The following is a 23,353-nucleotide window of genomic DNA, read 5'->3' on the forward strand; positions in this document are numbered from 1 at the left end:
CAGATGACCCAAGTCTTTTCTCCCCTATGTGAATAAAAAAAAGTATACTTAGCACACAGATATTTGAGGCCAGAAAACGTAATATGAAACATTGCTTGGAAGTGTCGAACAATTGTCTTTTTTGGCAGAGTTCCAAGCTGAAGACATTATTTTTTTCCTTAATAAAGCTGGAATACTTACCTTTTTTGTACAATTTTCACACATGGAGACACTCCTAATATCCACTGGAGCACCTGTGTGGGACACCTTAAAAAGAGGGTTCTGGTGTCCCACACTAGTGCTCCTGCGTCCAGATGTGTAAACAGCTGCTGAGTGTCCTCTCCTTACACTGAATCAAGTTTGCATTTCATTCTAGTTACAAGCCCATCTAGACAACAATGTAATAAACTTCTTTTAATACAAATAGGCCTGAACAAATGTAGGTAACCTGCATCTGTCAAAAACATTGTATTAGTGGGCGAACTAACAATGTTTACTATGAACGATTGCTGTGCCCACGAACCTGAAACTTGCCATTTTAAACTGTACAACATTAAAGAAAAGCACATGGAGCAACATGCAAGTAATAATAATAATAATAATAATAATAATAATAATAATAATAGGAACACAGGTCAAATACTTACTTTTTTGAAGAACTCTCTTGATCTTTCTGTACCGATTGTGCTCTCTCAATTTCAGGTCTGACCATCCTTTTCTCAATTGATCCTTGGATCGTTGTGCACCAAAATTCCTGGGCAGACTTCTCACAACTTTAGTCATGGTCTTGGCCTTTCTCTCATTTGGGTTTGGGTAAGGTCCATGCTTCCCATCATAGTTGGCCCTCTTCAAGATGTCCACCATCTCCACCATCTCTAAAGGACATATTTGAGGCCTTAAATCTCCTCCAGGATCGGGAAATTCGTGGCTCCGGCCTTTCATCATTGCTGCTGTCTACATGCACTTGCTCTTTCTCCGCCATGTGCTCTTCCACTGTGCTGAAAGACAAGGTGCGTGGAATAGACTAGAAAGAACGTCAGGGGCGGGTGGAGTTTCACGCATGCGCAGTGTATATAAAGCGTAACACGCGTGCCTCGTACGTACGATCTGTGATCGGAAGAAGGAGTAGTGGAAGCGCCAAACGTAATAACGAAGGTACAGTTTGAACTTGGTGCATCAGTGGCCTATACTGCTTCGAGATTGAGGCCTATATTAGGACAAGATTAGAAGAGTTTAGCCTGACATTAGGGTTTGTCATGTGTTGTGTCTTGCAGAGAAAATGGATCCATTCAATGATAGGGAATTTCTAGCAAAATTAATTGACATGTTCAGGGAGCTGTCCTGTCTGTGGCAGGTGAACCACCCATTTTTTAATAAGCTAAGAAAGAGGAAGGCAGCGCTGGAAAAACTGCTTGAATTTGTGAAGCTGATGATACCCACGGCAGACATCACCTATTTGAAGGCCAAAATTGGTGGCATGAGGAGTACTTATCTTAGGGAGCGAAAAAAGGTCCAGAATTCACAGAGATCAGGAGCAGCACATGACGTTTATGTCCCCAGGCTGTGGTAATATGACAGACTGCATTTTCTGTCAGACCAGAGTGAACCCAGGTCTGCACTCTCCACTTTTCAAGGCTTCCTTCCACCTCAGCTGAGGCTTCCGATGTCCAACCTGGGCCTTCCACCCAGGAAGATGTGGAGGAGCCGGTCTTGAGTCAGGTAGAGCATTGTTCAACATATTTCTTGTCATAAAATTAATGATGTTAACTAGATGTTATTATTGATCACTAATTGCTGATTTAACAAAGTGGTTTACATATCAATAGACAGTAGGGATGAGCTTTGAGTTCGAGTCAAACTCATCTTTGACTTGAACATTGGCTGTTCGCCAGTTCGCCGAACAGCGAACAATTTGGGGTGTTTGCGGCAAATTCGAAAGCCGCGGAACACCCTTTAAAAGTCTATGGGAGAAATCAAAAGTGCTAATTTTAAAGGCTTATATGCATGGTATTGTCAAAAAAAGTGTTTGGGGACCTGGGTCCTGCCCCAGGGGACATGGATCAATGCAAAAAATGTTTTTAAAAAAGGACGTTTTTTTGGGAGCAGTGATTTGAATAATGCTTAAAGTGAAACAATAAAAAAGTGTAATATTCTTTTAAATTTCGTACCTGGGGGTGTCTATAATATGCCTGTAAAGGGGCGCATGTTTCCCGTGTTTAGAACAGTCTGACAGCAAAATGACATTTCAAAGGTAAAAAAGTCATTTAAAACTACTCGCGGCTATTAATCAATTGCCGGTCCGACAATACACATAAAAGTTCATTGATAAAAACGGCATGGGAATTCCCCACAGGGGAACCCCGAACCAAAATGTAAAAAAAAAAAAAAAAATGACGTGGGGGGTCCCCCTAATTTCCATACCAGGCCCTTCAGGTCTGGTATGGATTTTAAGGGGAATCCCGTGCCAAAATTAAAAAAAAAAAATGGCGTGGCGTCCCCCCAAAAATCCATACCAGACCCTTATCCGAGCACACAACCTGGCAGGCCGCAGGAAAAGAGGGGGGACGAGAGAGCGGCCCCCCTCCTGAACCTCATCCCCAAAACCCTTGCCTGGTGGTTGTGGGGGTCTGCGGGCGGGGGGCTTATCGGAACCTGGAAGCCCCCTTTAACAAGGGGACCCCCAGATCCTGGCCCTCCCCCCTGTGTGAAATGGTAAGGGGGTACAAAAGTAAGCCTACCATTTCACAAAAAGACTGTCAAAAATGTTAAAAATCACAAGAGACAGTTTTTGACAATTCTTTTATTTAAATGCTTCTTCTATCTTCTATCTTCCTTTGGTTTCTTCCTCCATCTTCTTCTTCTGGTTCTTCCTCCGGTGTTCTCATCCGGCATTTTCCTCCGCGGCATCTTCTTCCCTTCTTCCTCTCGGGCTGCTCCGCATCAACCATGATGGGAGGCTCCCGTTGTGTGGTGCTTCTCGTCTTCTGACGGTTCTTAAATAATGGAGGGCGGGGCCCCCCTCTGACATCACGGGAAATGCCACAGGGAAGTCCCCGTCAAGTCCCCGTGTGTCAGAGGGCGGCGGGGTCACCGGATGGCCCCGCCCTCCATTATTTAAGAATCTCCAGAAGACGAGAAGCGTCACACAGCGGGAGCCTCCCATCATGGATGCGGAGCGGCCCGAGAAGAGGGGAAGAAGACGCCGTGGAGGAAGATGCCGGACGAGAACACCGGAGGAAGAACCAGAAGAACCAGAAGAATTAGAAGATGGAGGAAGAAACCGAAGGAGGATAGAAGATAGAAGAAAGAAGAAGCATTTAAATAAAGGAATTGTCAAAAACTGTCTCTTGTCTTTTTTAACATTTTAGACAGTTTTTTTGTGAAATGGTAGGGGTACTTTTGTACCCCCTTACCATTTCACACAGGGGGAGGGCCGGGATCTGGGTGTCCCCTTGTTAAAGGGGGCTTCCAGATTACGATAAGCCCCCCCGCCCGCAGACCCCCACAACCACCGGGCAAGAGTTGTGGGGATGAGGCCCTTGTCCCCATCAACATGGAGACAAGGTGTTTTGGGGGGCTACCCCAAAGCACCCTCCCAATGTTGAGGGCATGTGGCCTGGTACGGTTCAGGAGGGGGGGCACTCTCTTGTCCCCCCTCTTTTCCTGCGGCCTGCCAGGTTGCTTGCTCGGATAAGGTTCTGTATGGATTTTTGGGGGGACCCCATGCCATTTTTCTTTAATTTTGGTGCGGGGTTCCCCTTAAAATGCATACTAGACCTGAAGGGTCTGGTATAGCTAGAGGGGGACCCCACGCCATTTTTTTTTTATTTTGGCCGGGGTTCCCCTTAATATCCATACCAGACCTGAAGGGCCTTGTATGGAATTTAGAGGGACCCCTAAATTCCATACAAATTCCATAAAATTTTTAATTTTGGTTCGGGGTTCCCCTGTGGGGAATTCCCATGCCGTTTTTATCAATTAACTTTTATGTGTATTGTCGGACTGGCAATTCATTAATAGCCGCGAGTAGTTTTAAATGACTTTTTTTCCTTTGAAATGCCATTTTGCTGTAAGACTAGTTCTAAACATGCATACTATAGACACCCCCCCCCAGGTACGAAATTGAAAGGAATATTACACTTTTATTGTTTCACTTTAAGCATTATTAAAATCACTGCTCCTGAAAAAACGTCCGTTTTTAAAACTTTTTTTTCATTGATCCATGTCCCCTGGGGCAGGACCCAGGTTCCCGAACACTTTTTATGACAATAACTTGCATATAAGCCTTTAAAATTAGCACTTTTGATTATTCATGTTCGTGTCCCATAGACTTTAATGGTGTTCGTCCAAATTTTTTGCCTGTCCGCATGTTCTGCGATGTTCGTCCGAATTTTTTGCCTGTTCGCATGTTCTGGTGCGAACCGAACAGGGGGGTGTTCGGCTCATCCCTAACAGACAGTAGTGGCCAAAAAGGATTGGGACAAGAATGAAAAATGCTGGGCTCAGAATGATAGTCTTTTCTATTTGTTAACATTCAATTTGCAACAGTCATGAGCTGAAAATTGTGTGTGATTGATGACCAAAAAACTCAAACTATGTCCCTTTTTCATACACAAGAAAGCCTCAGCCAGGAGGTGGGGGGGTAAGTGGCAGCCAGGAGATCCTCCTCCACCTCCTGCCACAATTCCAACAACAGAGCCACAGCCTGGAAGGAAGCATCTAAGGAAGACAAGAGTGTGATGGCCTGAGTTCAGTCTGGTCTGGCAAAAGATGTAGGCTGTTGTATGACATCTGCTGTTGTTCCTGATCTCTTGGACTCCTGGACCGGATTGTGTTCACTATTATATGGACTCCTTAGGCCACCAATTTTGCCTGTAAAATAGTTTTGACGTGTGCCCTGGGGTACAAAGGCTTCGCAAATTTCACCAGTTTGTCCAGCGTTGCCTTCCTCTTTAATTTTGTTATGACCCATAATATATATTACATTATACATTAGACTGACTATATATAATATTATATATATATATATATATATATATATATATATATATATATATATATATATATTCTCAAATAAACTGCCACTAACTGAATAACCTGCCTGCTTAATCTAACTCAAGCGCTCTGTCCATGCCAACACTACACACGGCTGCTCTGTAAGCAGCCTTATATAGCAGGGGTCCCCAACCCCCGGGCCGCGACCCACTTCCAGGCCGTGGCCTTTCTGCAGCGGGGCCGCAGGACAGGTGCGGCATGAGAGCCAGGTGTGCGGCATGTTGGAGCCAGGTGGGCGGGCGGCATGTCAGAGCCAGGCATGCGACATGCTGGAGCCAGGCAGGTGGGCGGCATGTCAGAGCCGGGCGGGCGGGATATCAGAGCTAGGCGGGTGGGCGGGCGGCATGAAAGAGCCGGTGTTCTGTCAAAATAGCGGGGTGGATGAGAGAAGCGTGTGGGCGGAGGAGACAAGCGGGTGGTGAGAGATGACATCATCTCTCTCTGCCCGCCCTGCATCACCGCTCTTCTGCCCTCACAGCCCAGGCTCTTCAATGTTGGAGGTGCAGCAAAGAGCAGAGATGACATCATCTCTCACCCCCCTCCCTGCATCTCACTCTCCTTCCCTCAGAACTAACCTCTGTACTAAATGGACCAGTGCTGCGACCAATGCAGTGGCAATACACATCTGGTGGCACTGGCACGCGACGTGGCAAGTGGCAATCCACATCTGGTGGCAGACGACATGGCAACTGACAATCCACATCTGGTGGCAGGCGACATGGCAAGTGACAATCCACATCTGGTGGCACTGGCAGGCGATATGGCAAGTGACAATCCACATCTAGTGGCACTGGCAGGCGACGTGGCAAGTGACAATCCACATCTGGTGGCACTGGCAGGTGACGTGGCAAGTGACAATCCACACCTGGTGGCAATGGCAGGTGACGTAGCAAGTGACAATCCACATCTGGTGGCACTGGCAGGCGATGTGGCAAGTGACAATCCACATCTGGTGGCAGGCAACATGGCAAGTGACAAGCTGCATGTGGTGGCAGGCGACACTCCCAGGGCTCCCACTGATTCTGCCTTATGGTGAGTTGAACTGTTGAACTATTTCATAGTATATTACAATGTAACAATATAAATAATGCGCTTCAAATCATCCTGACACCATAAAAACCATGGTGCCGGGATAATTGAAGCATCAACACCAGCCATTGCCCCGATAAATTGCCTGCGAAAAATCCCCCCCCCAGGTCTTGGCACAATCTTCTTCCAAGCAGCCGGTCCCTGATGCCAAAAAGGTTTGGGACCACTGTTATATAGTGTGGCGCGTGGACTTAGTCCCCGAGCCATGATTGGCCAAAAGCACCCTGCCTTTGGCCAATTATGGCTCTCTCAGCAGAGCTCACTGTGATTGGCCAGTCATCATACAGCAATGCGCTGCGATCTCGCAGTGCATTATGGGGCATTCCACGGTGCTCGAATTTTCCGCTAACGCCCCATAATGTTTGCTCTTCGCGAACATATTCGAAAAACTTTTGTCTGGCCCATAACATAGATTTAGATATCTTATTCACGTTGAATGATTTCCGAATTGAAGTTACCACTCTCAGTCGTTCCACCGTGGGGAATTCAAGTAGGTGCACCTCTGCAGTTCTTAACTGAATGAGAAGGTCAGCTTTTAGTTTCAAGGAATCTCATTTAAGTCAGGAACCTGCAGATATGCACTCACCCCTGAAAAAAACCTTATGGGCTTCCCACAGGGTGGAAGTTTCCGCAACCGATCCCTCATTCAGTTGAAAAAAATCAGTTTTTGTTGCAATGGAGTCTGAATCATTGAGTTCTTGAGTAGAGACTCATTAAGACGCCAATGACAAGTCTTGGGGGTTGAAACAGTCACTATTTATTTATTTATTTCAGGTATTTATATAGCGCCGTCACTTTACGCAGCGCTTTACATATACATTGTACATTCACATCAGTCCCTACCCTCAAGGAGCTTACAATCTAAGGTCCCTAACTTACATTAATACTTACTAGGGACAATTTAGACAGGATCCAATTAACCTACCAGCATGTCTTTGGAGTGTGGGAGGAACAAGGTCAAGTTCAACGTGTGCATGATCCGACCAAGTGATTGGAGTGATCTCAGAAGAAACAATATAAGGGAGGAGGGGGGCCGTTAAAAAAAATTAGTCCAGTCTGGAATAAAGCTTGGGGGGGGGGGATAAAATGTGTAACTTTTCTGAGTTGGATATTTCACTCTCCATGTGTCAAAAAGGTTGTATGATCTCGTCAGTTTACGAAAAGAGGCAGCTAGTTTCTGGACAGCAATTTGTGATGTGTCTTGGAATAGGGCCAGTGTATCCTTGGTTGGGACATGCACACATTGAAATCTCCACCTATGATCATGAAAGGATGAGAGTAACTTCTCAAAGACTGCCGTGAGAAAACTAATCTGTCCCACATTTGGGGCATAAATGTTAGCCAGAGTAAATTGAGTTTTCAAGTGACTACAATTCAGGAGTACACAGCGACCATGGGGATCTAGGTAGGAGGAAAGGACACGGATCGGACAGGAGGACACCGGCCTTTCCAGATGGATCGGAAGCCACATAAGCTGTGGGGAAGTGCTTGGAAGCAAATTTAAAGGATCCACCAGGTCTGAAGTAGTTCTCCTGAACCATAATCACCTCTGCATTGGAGGACCTAAATTCCTTTAAAGCTTACTATCTCTTACCAATGGAATTCAGACCCTTCACATTACAGGAGAAAATCTTTAGAGCTATAATAAATCAAATGTATAGACAGCTAGCATAGCATAGACTTTAAACGTACATCCAAATAAACATGATGCAAAATATATTGAATATTGAAACAAAGAAGCTTACAAGTTGAAATGGTACCAAAAAAAACACTAGTAACCAGAAAAAGTTCAAAAAAGACCTATAAAAAGAAAGAAATACAAAAAGGTAACAAAAAGACACAAGAAAGGGAAAAATTTGAAAAAAAAAGGTAAAAAATATTTGAAAACATGTTTTTAAAGACCCTGAAGATGAAAAAACTTCAGGGAACCCAGACAACAGCCTAGGGCTTGGGTGAGGGGCATGGCAGCCTGCAGGAATCGACGGTGGGTCCCCGTCTTTTCTAAAGAAACAGTCACCACCATTCTGTGGGGGCAAGCGATTAAGCAACTAGAAGGTTGTTAGGAGTGGCAGTCAAACCAAAGAAAACCTAAGATTCAAGGAAGTGTCACTCTTGAAAATGGAGTGGTCCATATTCACTGGACCAATGGAACGGCCAGGTTAAACATCAGCCGGCCATGGTTGTGGGTAAATTGAATTCTTGAGTGGAGAGCCTCTTCGGGTTTGGAATCTGGAGGGGTCAGCTCGTTGAGGGGTAGAGAGAGCCTTTTGCGATCTTCATTGAACAGGGGTCTAGATTTTTGCTGGAGTCGTAAGAGGCTTGGGGTTCAAAACAAAAAGCTGAAGATCCTCTTCAGGAATGGGGGGGGAGATACAGATTGCGAATGAAGGCTTTACTTTCATAAAGGTCTCTCGGTGAATATTGGACCCCATCCTTTGAGACAGACAGGCGAAAGGGGAATCCCCAGCGGTAAGGCACTTGGTGATTTTGCAGGTGGGTGGTAATAGGGCGAAAGCTACATCTTTTTGCCAAAAGTGATAGGGGGGAGATCGCTGAAAATCTGGATCTTGGCCTGCTTAAATTCAATGCAAGATTTATTACGAGTTGCGACAGTGAGGGCTTCCTTGCTTTCGTAATAATGGAAGCGGACAATAACATCTTTGAGGTTGGAGCCAGGGGGAGGTTCCCGGTCAAGGCGCCAATCTATATCCGGAATGTGGGGTGCCAAAGTAACAAACAGAAGATATGGACGCAGCTCCTTATCAGTAAACTATTCAGGCACCCCTCAAATCCGGAGGTTCTGGCGTCTTTCCCTGTTCTCCAAATCCTCCTGCTGTAACTGGAGTTGGGGAACTGTGTGCTTCATGGCAGCATTGTCTTCCTCTAGGACATGTATGTACTGGGTAAGCTCATCAAATTTGTTCTCTGAGATGTCTGTGCATTCCACCAGTTGGTCTATCTCCCCCCGTAGTTCATGTGCTATTTTACCCACCTCTTTAGCTATGTTGCGGGTCAGGTCTTGGAGTAGCGATTGTAGCTTAAAATCCAGCACAGCCATTGTACTCACAGCTGTAGTTTCTGATGGTTGGAATTGTTGGGGTCTGTAGCCCGTCGGACCGCCCGCGGTACTCGAGGCCAGGGATTGCGGCCTATATAGGAAGCGCTCCATAGCGTGGTTAGGTCTCGAGGATGGTGGCCAGATAAAACCTTGATAAATAGCTTTTTGGATTCTGATTTTGCCCATAAGCTGCCCAGGGTCTTCAGGCGATTGTTGGTGTCACTCCTGGGGCTATTGTAGCTGTGGATGCGGAACAGGAGCTGCGAACAGGGAGACAGGGACCAGAGCTCTCTTCTTACACATCTGCCATCTCACAAGCCGCGCATGTGCCTACCTTTATTTATTATTATTAAACAAGTGTGATTTAACTGTACTTCTGTCTCAGTCTGATTCATGGTTTCTGACATGGGCTCTATCTAATTCAAGCCTGTAATTAGGGATGTCAGGTATGATATCTTATATGAACGATTTAACAGTTCCCTGGCTGTCCAGAACCGATTCTAATGCGAAGGTTGTATCACCTGTTTCTATTCTCTAAATCATCTATTTTGGAAAGTGCGGCCTCAAGTTTGTTTTGAAGAGTTTGAATGCAGGTGGGTGGTAACAGGGCAAAAGCTACATCTTTTTGCCAAAGTGATAGGGGAGAGATCGCTAAAAATCTAGATCTTGGCCTGCTTAAATGCAATGCAAGATTTATTACGAGTTGCAACAGGAACCCAGACAACAGCCTGGGGCTTGGGTGAGGGGCATGGCAGCCTGAAGGAACCGACAGTGGGTCCCCATCTTTTCTAAGGAAACAGTCACCACCGTTCTGTGGGGGGCAAGTGATTAAGCAACTAGAAGGTTGTTAGGAGTGGCAGTCACTTCACTTCAAAAAAAAAAAAAAAGAAGAAAAATGATGGCGACTGACCTCCTTCTTAGGGTGATCTCCCGGCATACGGCAGACACACTGTAGTGTCCGGTGTTTGGGCAGGTCAGTCCCAGGGGTCCTGCTCCTGTTTGCTGGTGTGGGGCTTTTGGGAGGCCAGAGTGGGATGGAGCTCCCAGTTGATGCGCCTTGCCGGAAATCCCATGCATGGGCAATCCGCTATTTTTTTTTATAGTGCAAAAAATAGAAAATGTAGAGGTGATCAAATACCACCAAAATAAAGCTCTATTTGTTGGAAAAAAAGAACATCAATTTCATTTGAATACAGCGTTGCACGACCGTGCAATTGTCAGTTAAAATAACGCAGTTCCTCAAAAAAATGGTCTGGTCTTAAGGGGATAAAACTTCCCAGGGCTGAAGTGGTTAAACACTCCTGCACTTTTCCTTTGCTGGTTATATATTGATCTGACACTTATACATTGGTTACAAAATATGCAAAGCTTAGAAACATGTTACAGCAGTATCTATTATTTCTAATTGAGATATTTCAGAAAATATACTGTCTCACAAGATGGCCGCCGGCTGACCCTGCTCCACATCTATACGTGTTAAGCTAAATCAACAGGCTGCCTTAGTACTGTTGATTGGACAGAATGTGTATAGGTGAGTAGAGGTTCCGTGGTACAGTGGGAGCCATCTGTAGTGGAATGAATCTGGAGCCATCCTGTTTGCAGCCGGAAGAGGCGGCAAATGTGCATGTGCATGTAGCCCACAAGGTAACCACACAGACAATAAAAGCAAACCAGACAACTATGGGGGCGTGCATAACACAGGCTCACAGCTAAAAGCAATACAGAAAGATTGCAAGGCGGCTGCTGAGGGGTCAGATAAGCCCATCAAAGTGTAGAGATCTATGACAGATAATGCAGAGTAAGTCAGAACATAACATAATAATTATATTATGCCACAGTACAGACATAGCAAACTCACCCGCTGTAAACACGACCAATGTTTACTAATGGGAGGAGGTGTAAGGCCAAAGGTAGATGCAAAGAAATGGCAAAAGAAAGGGGGGGGGGAGAAATGAGTGCTAGCACAAATTGCCCCTCATAATAGACATTGCCACTAATTCATGGAGGGCCATTGATCGAAGACTCCCCCCAGATAGAAAAACGCTGCTGAGTATATTGCCAGGTAGTCTAAGGGTGAAAATAAGGATTGTTTAAGCCATGTTGTAAGAGTGATAGAAAAAGAGCCAGACTTAATGCAGCAAGATATAAGACCTTCGCCAGGGAGATCCCTCAGAATTGTGCAGCCGCCAGTGCAGTAACACACCAAGTATGAGTGAAACGTCGAGCCAGCGTGCCTATATATGCACGTCCCGTCTGTAATCAACCAATTGCAATTTTGCCGAGGTGACGTCATCCAGACCAGACATAGAATGTCACTGCCCATTCGCCCAGTCCACATTTCGTGCCCATGCAGTAGATGTTAACACAGCTCGGGGCGCGAGTGGCTGTTTAATAGTGACGTAAAGGGGGACCAGGAGTAAGGACAATGCCTCCCAGCTGGTCCTCAACGCGCCGCTTACTGCAAACATTTATGCAGGATGTGGCGTTGGGTGGCAGCATAGTGCTGGGATAAACCCAATGACTGCCCATGGAGAGTAACAAGGAGCAACCACCAGAGGGAGGACGGGGGGAGAAAAAATGGAAGACCGATATCAATCAATAAGGGTCACAAATAAAAATAATAATGACTAAAATAAGTGGATATAAGCATAACACAGAAAACAACAAATGTCTAATTAACATGAGTGACATTCTATTGTTTATTCGCTCATATAAATATGATCTAGCAATGCTATAAACAAAAGAATATATGTAATGGAAAAGAGCATGAAATAGGGGCAAAAGTAAATTGCCAATCTTTTGAGGGCTTGGATGTGTGTAGGATATTTCAATGAAAGGACAGGTCAGAAACACCTATTGATTGAAGCTTGAAATAAAAGTAAATATTAGTGGGTATTAGATTCAGATTTTAGATTGATTTCACAAAGAATCAGGAATGATGACCAAAGCAATCAAAATCATAGGTAGGTGGAAATTCTATCCAATGAGGGATATAAAGAGTGTCAGGGATGTGAAAGCTAAACGGGGAATTTAAATAAACGGTTTATATAATTGGGCCTCGTTATTGCCAGGGGCATGTGTGGCATTGAGGTGCTCAATCCAGATAGTTTCCCTCCGGAGAACAAATTTGTCCCATTCTCCCTCTCGAGGATCTTTGGGGATTACAGCCAGGGTGATGAAAGAAACCATGGACACGTCAAATTTATGGTAGAGGTATATTACAAGATACTCTCAACAACATTGAGAGTTATGTAATATATTATCAAATCACTGGCCACTCCTACAAGAGGATCCTATCCATAGTAAATATATTAGCCCATGCCCAGAGATCATTTTCAGAAGGGCTAGATCTCTTAGACCCCTTTCACACTGTGCCATCAGCGGTAAAGCGGCGCTTTACCTTGAGCTAGCGGCCGAAAAGGGGTTAAATCTGCCCGCAAAATGCCGCCAGAGTGGCATTTTGCCGGCGGTATCGCAGCGCTACCCATTGATTTCACTTGGGAGCAGTGGTGGAGGAGCGGCGAGTTCACCGCTCCTTCACCACTCCAAAGAAGCTGCTGGCAGGACTTTTTTCTGATGCCCTGCCAGCGCAGCGCTCCAGTGTGAAAGCCCTCGGGTTTTCACACTGGAGTGAATGGAGCGGCTGTTTTAGGGCGGCTTGCAGGAGCTAGTTTTAACGCTATAGCGCCTGCAAAACGCTCCAGTGTGAAAGGGGTCTTAAGGATAAACTAATATCAAGTCATTACTCCGTTAATCCCTTTTGTAGACACCATCAACATGGTATAACAAGATGTGGCAAATGTGCTTTTTGCTCCTGGATTTCTGTAGGTACCCGATTCATGCTCCCCAATGGAGAAATATTTTCTCCCAATTTTCATGCGGATTGCGACACACAAGGGGTTGTATATTTCATGTCCTGTAAATGTGGAGCCTTTTATATGGGGAAAATGGCCAGGCATTTTCATTCAAGGATCGAGGATCACGTCTACTACTCAGCAAATTGGAAAATGGTAACTGCTGTGAGTAGACACCTGGACCTCTACCATAAAATTGACGTGTCCATGGTTTCTTTCATTGCCCTGGCTGTGATCCCCAAAGATCCCCTTTTGCCATTTCTTTGCATCTACGTTTGGCCTTACACCTCCCATTTGTAAACATTGGTCGTGTTTACAATGAGCGAGTTTGCTATGTCTGTACTGTGGTATATCTAGTTATAATTATTATGTTATCTTCTGACTTACTCGGCATTGTCTGTCATAGATCTCTACTCTTTGATGAGATTATCTGACCCTTCAGCGCCTTGCAATCTATCTGCATTGCTTTTAGCTGTGAGCCTGTGTTTTATAGTATATTGTAAGTACTGGATTTATACCCAATTTATTAACTTTATGCTTTAAAGTATACTTATATACTATACATTATTTTTAATCCTAATATCATGTTATGCACGCTCCCATAGTTGTCTGGTTTGCCTTTATTGTCTGTGTAGTTACCTTGTGAGCTACCCACCTCATAGGGGGATGGGTTAAATGGAAGACCGTATCAATTGTTATACCTTGTCAAATGTTTGTATTCATTATATGTTTCTTATGTTGTATTTCTCTTTTCTTCATATTTAAATACTTATTCAAATGCTCCTGAAGAAGCGCAAGGCACGTAACATGTAGAGCAAGACATTACTTCACTGCAATATAACCGTACTCTTGGAGTCACCTTTACTATACAGCAAATTTGTTTGTTGTCAGATGCCATGTAGCTATAAGTTGGTTATATTTAGCTATATATTCTATTCATTAGTTAATTTTATCAGTGTGGTTTTATATATGTTTTGGTAATTTTTTTCTAAATACATTTATATTTTTTTAACTTTTGTGTTGTTGTGCCTAAAAAGTCCAAGCTCTCTTTATCCAATTTTTTCAAATCTAAATGGGACGTGGCACCTTATATCTATGTAATGTCCACAGTACCACTCTGTGTTGATACAATAACCATTTTCTCAGTTTTGGAGATATCATTTCCTGGCTGTTACAGTCAGTGAAGCATCTAATCAAGCACAATTTGTGCTTGGCTAGTTGCTTTGGAAGACAGGGGAGACATTGGAGATCTAGTGGACCCCTGATGTCTCCATAAAGAGTACCTGTCACCTCCCCAAACTATTACAAGGGGACTTGTTCACCCCTTGTGAAAACAATAAAGTTAATTGAAAAACAAATGTAAAAAAAAAGATTAAAAAAATGTAATAAAAAATGTAAGCACCTCCCTCCCCCAATGCATACACGCAAATGCAAATGCGTAAGTAGATCCAGCATGCATATGGAAACAGTGATTCCACCACACGTGTGAGGTATTGCCACAAACATCTGAGTGAGAGCAATAATCCTAGGGCCATAATTCACAATTAACTGTAAACTGATCACTTTCAAAAGCTTTTAAAGAGTTGGCTATGGTGCAAATTTTAAACCCAGGACAAAGTCCAAAATTTGCAAACACCAAACTTCATCAGAGACTATAGGGGCAGAATCTCGATTACCAAATCTGGCAAGACTAATAGGTAAAGGCTTATCTTAAAAGGTCACAGGGAGCTGGGCACTTACATAGGGGATGTGTACCAATGTGGAAAGAAACATTTAAAAGAAATTCATACAGCAAGGCGAGGGCCTTCTTTTTATTGTGATTTTGAGGTTTATAAGGGAAAAATTATAGTATTTTGAATAATATGCTTGGGGGGCCTTTAAGCTGTGTGTAGTGTGGACAGTATTCTGGGAACCCATATTTTGTATGTATAATTGTTTTTATGTTTTGTTTTTTTTTTTAATCTTTACATCATTGCTTGGCTTAAGCAGTGGCAGTGCCCCAATCTAATTCAATAAAACTTCAGAAAGAAGGCTTTTGAAGGTAGTTTTTGCTACAAAATCTGATTTTCCAGGGGAAACAGGTTTGAATTGACACTAAAAATTGTCCCTTATTTTTGTCCTTGAAAATCAGGAAATGTATAAATTATGTGCACCAGCGTGGGGATCATTTAAAACCTTCTCCAACACGAAGACAAGGTTCTATCATCCCCTTGTTGATAGGACAGCCTCATGCTAGGGGCCTTTGTGAAATTATTTTAAATATAACTGATAGGATACCCACGCTCTGGTTCACACTCCATGGCCTTGTAGCCCCTTGTTCAGGGGCAAATGCTTTTTTTTTTACAACAAAGTAGTAGAGGCCCTGTTCCTGTATTTTCAGGTTGGGTCCATCAGGAACTATGCCACACATCAGTCCAAGTACACAGGGACCTGGTTTCCTGGTATATTATCCAGACAGGGATCAGCCACCACCAGTCCCCTGACCAAGCCAGTCTCTACATTTACTTCTTGTTCCCCAGGTATAAGTCACCATTCACACCCTTGGATAAACAAGACTCTGCTTCTTGCTGGAGCATTATTTTTTCATGTGCAGCAGGCAACATATCAGAACATTGTTTATAGTGATTCAATGCAACATAGTTTGCAATGCCCATCACTTTATGGCTTCATAAAACTTGACCGGTTCCCTACATTGCTATGCTCCCTTAAGAGTACTCTCTGATAGCGTTCTCCAACTTTTTGGTTACCCACTAAGTGAAAAAAAAAAAAAAATGGTATTCCCCTGGAGGGGGAGCCCTTTACAGGTTCCCTACATTTTAGTAAGGAAGGCTCCCATAGGGGCCAAGATACATGCTTTAGTCCTTGAAGACTTCTCTTCAATGCTCCACGCTCTACCACTCAACTCCACCCCTCTTTGCTACTATTATATATAATGGACAGGAAGTCAGGACCTCAAGTGGGGTAAGAAGTGTTGTGCCAATATTTGTTTCATTTTTCTAGACAAAACCCAGCATGTTGGATCAGGCACTTTTGATTGTGGCACAAAAATCACGTGTTGCAGCTGGCACACTAATGATGCAAAAAACAAACAATTTTTGTTCGGTTTTTGACTCGTCTATGGCCTGCTTAACTCTGTCCCCAGAATGGGCTATGGCAGGGCACTACAAGGTTCCTGGTTTGCATAAGCAGAGATGCAATGTTATAATAAAGTCTTCACTCCTGATGTGACCTGCCATGGCATAATATGCACGTTAGCTCAGGACGTTTGCTTAGTGTTCTCAATGGACTGTACATACCTGGGCTCAGTAGAAAGCTGAGCTGCCCTGTGTTTTATTTAATTTGTTAATACCAAGGATATTTAACTTTTAAATAAAACCGTATCAACAATGCATCAATTTATTTTAATAAAATATTTGTTTAGAAAGTTCTAGACCTGAAAAATTGTATTTTGGCAAAGGATCTGTGCAGCTGTCAGCACCTCTCTGCAAAACAGACGCATAGTTATGGGCACAAGCTATGAATGATAAGAGGTAAAAGGTTGGTTGGCTTGCATGTTCATTCAATCATTTTCAGAATCATAATAGGTTACCATTTGTTTGGAATGCATTCTCTGTATGCAAACATTTCAATTTAAGCTTCCAGCTTCACTAACTATTTAACAGCAAAGGTTTGTTTGATTCTACAACACTAAAATCTCTAGCATAGCAAAAATAGTAAAAAAAAAAATATATATATATATATATATATATATATATATATATATATATATATATATATATATATATATATATATATATATATTTTTTTTTTTTTTTTTTATGATATGCGTATCATGTGTGTCTAAAATACAAAATGCGAGTAACTAACGTAACGGCACACCAACCCACTGCTACAAAGGTCTGCAACACAGGAGCTTAGTACTGTTTTACATCATAATGATTTATCTACTGTATGTATTAATGGCGAACAAGTTTGGGAAATAATTTATGTCCCAGTCTATTTAATACGACAAGGTGTAAGCAAAACTTAAATCACATTCTCATTTCAAACTTGAGTTATTTAACCACTTAAGTTCAAAAGTAATTTTCCTATTTCAGCTATGGGTCTATGAATACTGTAAATTAGTTTATGCTACAGAAGTATACATATGGGTATTTCAGTGAGATTGTCTTAAAAAATGATAAAGCCAATAAAGTAATATACAAAAAAAATACTTTTCCTAGTATAAGGAGGGAGAGGTTTCAGGAATCTAGCATCACCATTAATATAAGGTACACATTTAGTTTTGTGCTTTGTCAGTTTTTTTCACAACATTAAAATTATGTTTCTGGAACAAAACATGGCAAACTTGATTTACAAATTGAATTTTTTATACTACAGAAGATGAATAGATGAAATGGATAAAACAAAATAATTTTCGTACAATTATATTTAATTGTTTTAGATCTAAACAATAAAGACTAGTGATGAGCTTGGGCATGTTCAGACTAGGATCCGAACCCACATGTGCAAGCCCACCAGGAAGCTTTCAACTGTAGAACCAATCATCTGCAGCCAGGGCATTCTTTGCTCTGCACGTTACAAGAGGCATGCATACGTGAGGCTGCGGGTAGGGAATGTCCCAGCAGCAGATGATTGGCCAATACGATGCAGATTACACACATGAGTTCGGAAACCTAGTCCAAAAACTCCTGAGCTTATCGCTGATAAAGACTATCTATCTTCTGAGTACAGGGTGCGTGCACATGACCCCTGTCTGCTCGGGCAGACTGCTGAAAACACAAAAAAAAAAGTGAAAGTAAAGGGAGGTGGAATGTGTGCTGTGCTCACTGTCTCCCCCTACAGTGCTGTGTGAGGAAAGGTACCGTACTCCAACCTTTTTAAAGAGCTGTACACATGTGTCTGTATGTGTTGTAAGATATCGGGGGGGATGAGGTTCAAGTGGGGCATGCAGTTTTCCAGAAAAGTGCCACTTCAAACTGCGTTTTTAGGGCATGGCAGCCCACTTTTATTTAAAGGTAACAAAAAAGTTCAAACGGTAATCTTCCCTCGCAGGGGGTTCCACCATCACTGTATAAACACAAACTTCAGCCTCACTTGCTGTCAGCTTCATGCTGTTCCCTTGCAGGCTGCATCTGCCTGCTACAGATGTGTACACACGACTCTGAGACCTCCTGTCTCTTTCTCCTGGAGACATCTCCTACTGGGACCCCCCTCCCTGACCTCCTAGGCCAGACTTCCTGTTTGCCAGGCGGAGCTTTTTTCCAAGTCTGAACCCTGAGCTCTCTTCCTGGGAGAATTATGAAGCCAACCCACAGGTGTGCAATTTTCAAGCCTACCAAAATCAGGCGTAATCTGCCAATATACACCGTGACACGGGGTCACATGTCCACATATCCTCCCCCCCAACTTAGCACTGTGCCAGCTCTCACCTACATGGGCCCATTCCTGACTGACATCCCTTTTAAAGGGGCACTCCACCCACATCTTTTTCTGGGTGTGCTTCCAGCAGCACTCCTTCCTGACCTTCGGGGTCGCACTGATCTCTCTAATGGCCATTCTACCTTTCTCGTCAGCTCCCCCAGACCTGTAGGGGGCCTGCTTATATCACACCTGTCTCACCACCTTACTCAACCAGCACTATCTGTGTTTCAGGTTCGCTAATATCTGTGCGGTTACCCTTGGCAACCAACTTCTCAAAAACGCACAATTCAGAATTGTCAATACCACCAGAAACTCTTGTCCCATCGCTTGCTAGGACAGTGTCTGAGGAGTGACCACACACAGGCCAGAAGTTACTCTCTAAGGGACTTTCCCACAGTTTCAAATTACCTCCTGTTGTCCAACACTCCTTCAGCGACTGTTCTTGCAACAAGCATTTTTCCACACCAGTTTCTTTTACCGCTGGTATTTTCTATACCTCTGTCTTGTCCAACAGTGCTCCGTGGTGCCACTCATACACAACCTTTGTATGAAGCAACACAGAGACAACTTTCCACATTAGCACAAATCATTGCATTAAATGATCCCACTATTTGCGATTTCTGCACAGTACAACCTGCAATATCAAGCTCCATTTAGCCGTACCCCGTGGTACCAGTTCGCAAAAATGTAGGAGATGGCAACAAGATATATACTGGCTGTACAAAATACAAAATTACAAAATACACCACATAATTTTTCCCTTTACGAGTTTCGGGCAAGATTTCTGCTGTGCCTTTACGCTCTGATGGACCATGAAAGAGTAATCTCTGCAACAGTCAACGCCCCTTGGCCTATAGGTTGTTCAGCAGACGCCTCTCCTGGCGCAGCAGTAACAGTGTACACTACACCTTTACCTACAGAAATTTCTTCCAGCGTTGCTATTAGTCTCTTGGCCAAATTTTCCCAATAAGTTTTGCTCTGTTGCACTACATCCACCCAATGAGACCTAGACAGACCAAGAGGCTCAACAGCATCTGAAACACTATCATCATGAACATTATCAGCATTGTCAGAAATATATTTCTCATTATCATTCCTGACTTCCACAGTTGCTACTATCCATCTGGCCATACCAGTCTGCACTGGTCAAACTTCCATCAGAGGTACTACGCAGCACCTCCCCAACTGTGCAAGGAGACATAGGACAAAGTGGCTCAGCAGCGGACACATTAAACACATCACTTTGGTTTAAACTGCATTGTGGAAATACATTTTTAACCACACCATGTTGCAGTACCCCATCCTCACCATCGTGAGCAGATGGAGTTTCCATCCAGACATCAAGCTTTGACTCATCACACATGTCATTTTTAATTTTAACACTTGCCTCTCCACTGAACAGAGCACTGCAGCAAGGCAAATCCTTTTTAGGCAAAAACAGGGGATCTCCCATTTGGGGTCACTTCCACAGTCTTCTCACCCAGTCTGTAGACTTGAAATCACAGCCATTGCTACGGGCAACCGCTCTCTTCTTGAGCTTCTGGTCAGCCTGTTGCTTTCTTCTGCTGTGTTTCCCCATGCGTTCACAGGGTGTAATGAAAGAGTGTGTACGTACATGTGTGTGTGTACATATAATATAATAATATGGCTATATGCATGTGCATGAATGTATGTGTACAAGTGTCTGTATGTGTGTGTACATGTGTCCGTGTGTGTACATATGTCAATGTGTGTGTGTTTGTACATGTGTTTGTATGTATGTATGTGTTTCTACATGTGTTTGTGCATGTGTATGTACATGTGTGTACAGTATGTGTGTGTTTTAGTCTGTGTTGGTGTGTGGTACATATGTGTTTGTATGTGTATGTTTAATGCATGTGTGTGTATATACATGTGTTTGTGTGTGTGTTTTGTATGTGTATGTGTGTGCGTGTGTACACATGTGTTTGTATATGTGTGTTTTAACGTGTATTTGTTTTTATTTGTGAGTGTTTATATGTGTACTGTATATGTATGTATGTATGTATATCTTTTAATCCTGACCCCCCTATTCCTGTACTATCAGAACTGCTTTTTTAGGGCTTGTTTGTAGTAGCAGCAAGGACCGCATCTCCGTTGAAAAGCAATCCATGCTCAGATCGCCTTTCAAAGGCGTTTGGCAGGTGATAAAAAGACAAAATGTTGCCTCCTTACCACCTGTTTAAACCTAATAAATGCAGCATTTCCACACCCCAATGCAATGCATACAGTTGCGGGGTGGTTGCAGTGCAGCCCCATTCACCTGGAGTTATACCTCCAGCTGCAGCCATAGCATGTGTACACCCCCAACTGCTGTCTCTGCAGCTAAAGAGGGAGTAGCTGGGGGGTCACAAAAAACAGCTCAACCACGTGGTTTTATTGTCCCAAACCTTACATGTGAACAAGCCCTTGGTTCACATTTGTGTGGCTGCGTGTTGCCCTACCCGCAAAAATGAAGGGAAGTCCCCAACCCTTTTTTTTTTTTTTAAATAGTGCCGCAACAAAAACACCCCATTTTTGCCAATGTTTGGGGTACCATTAAGAATTAATGGCACCCCTAAAGAGCAGAGCATTTGTGTGTGTGTCAGGAATGAGCGCGATTTTGCGCGCATTCCAAAACACGCAGTAACGTGAACCAAGCCTTGGACAGGGGTGCCTCCAGACTGAAAATACTTTTCAAGGGCGCCCTGACTGGAAAAAGGTTGAGAAACACTGATCTTTACCACAGTTTACAGGCGCTATAACTTTCACGCAAACCAATCAATATAAACTTATTAGGCTTTTTGTTTTACCAAAGGAATTTAACAGAATACATTTTGGCCTAAATTTATGAAGAATTTTTTTCTTTTTTTTATATATGCCTTATAGCAGAAAGTAAAAAATAATGTTTTTTTCAATTTTTTTCGTATATAAAAAAAACACAGTGGCGATCAAATAAAACCAAAAGTAAGCTTTATTTGTGTGAAAAAAAAGAATATAAATTTAATTTGCATACAGTGCTGCATGACCACACAATTACCAGTTAAAGTAGCGCAGTGCTGAATAACAAAAAATGCTCTGGTCATGAAAGGAGTACACCCTCTGGAATTGGCGTGGTTAATAACCTTACTCCTGGCCCTGGCAGGGTCTGTCAATCTAGGCAAGCAGTGCCTCGCAATGTCTATCTCTCTAAGACCCTTCAGGCTGCAGGTGCAGGTTTGCCTTCTCACGTACAGTGAAGGGTTGATAGCCCTTCAAAGTTCATGATGATGCAGATGGACCACTTACAGCCTGGAGCTTGAGGACAGTGCTGGAGCCTGACATACCAGGAATAAGGTAAGTAATAAAATTTATTCCTACTACCCCTAGATTAAGCAAACATTTAATAACCGTTGCGGTGTGGGTGGCCCCACTGCAAGGATCCATTTTTTTCTCATTCCCAGACTTCAGCTTTCCCCCTTTTTAGTTTAGTGCAGCATTTTAGCAAAGGGGCGGAAGCCCTCAATAAAGAGGCAGATTCCCTTGGACTGCAAGGTCCACTCTAACTGATTATTTTTGTGCTGGTCAAGTAAACTATCATTATGCACTTCTTGCAATAGCTATATGTACAATAAAATTTTGGTTTGAGAGTAACTTGCTTTGAGAGCGTTTTGCAAGACAAGCTGAATTTTTTAATACACTTTGACTTGATATACAACCGATGTCTTGATATACAAGTAGCTTCATGTCCCAACTGAATATAAAAGAGAAGAGAGGCACCTCTAAGTGTAGCAATATGGTTACATTTATTGAAGGTACAACATTTAGCAACTCACATGGTTGATGATTAAAACAGACACATCTAAGTATGCAGGCATCCTGAGGAAGCTGTCCACTGACCATCCTCCACACCCCCCAGCTCCTATCGACTCTTCCATGCTGCGCTCCACGAGCGCTTCAAACCTCGCTTTCAGATCACTCTACTGCAGGGTAGTCTTCTCGGTCACGATTGCAGACTGACAGCAGAGAGAGACCAAGCGGAGCAGGGGACAGTCTATGTGGACAGTTTTACCCTGGATGCCTGGAGCTGTTCACTTTTAGATCACTCTACTGCAGGGCAGTCCTCCTGGTCACGATTACAGACAGCTTTACCCCGGATGCCTGCATACTTAGATGTGCCTCTTTTATTTATCAACCATGTGAGTTGGTAAATGTTGTACCTTCATTAAATGTAATCATATTGCTACACTTAGAGGCGCCTCTCTTTTCTTTTATACTCTGTAGTTCCTGCTGGATTTTGCTTCTAATCCCCTTGTGGAGGCTTCCATTTGTGGATGGATATTTTATGGTTACACAACCCATCACATTGCTATAATCTTTTTATATGGACTATAAACTGAAATACCTATAAATAAATGGTTATGGAACAAATCATCTCAGTTTCCATTATTTCCTATGAGGAAATATGCTTTGATATACTGTACAAGTGCTTTGGATTACAATCATGTTTCCGGAATGAATTATGCTTGCAATCTAAGGTTTTACTGTATTCTGTTTGGTTATGTGCTGTATATTGATTCTGAGAAACACTGTGATAAGAATATACCCAGCCTTATGTATATGATACAGCATTTTTTTAAATCAACATATTCAGTTTGATTTTGTATGCGTTATATCCATCTACAGGAGATAACCCTTGGTTCCAGCAGGGCCAAAAATTGACTGTTTTGAAGATTTCTACTAAATCCAAAAATTCTCATGGCAGAAAATAATAACTTTTAAAAAACAGGTAATGTGTCATCGTTCTGAAAATGTTTGTTTCCAAAACACAGAAGCCATAGCATTTTCAGAAGATGGGTTTAGCAATAGAAGCATAAATTAATTTCATGAAAATAATTCTTTAACTGCACACACTCCA

Source organism: Aquarana catesbeiana, linkage group LG03 (genome assembly GCF_042186555.1).
Source record: "Aquarana catesbeiana isolate 2022-GZ linkage group LG03, ASM4218655v1, whole genome shotgun sequence".
Classification (NCBI taxonomy): domain Eukaryota; kingdom Metazoa; phylum Chordata; class Amphibia; order Anura; family Ranidae; genus Aquarana; species Aquarana catesbeiana.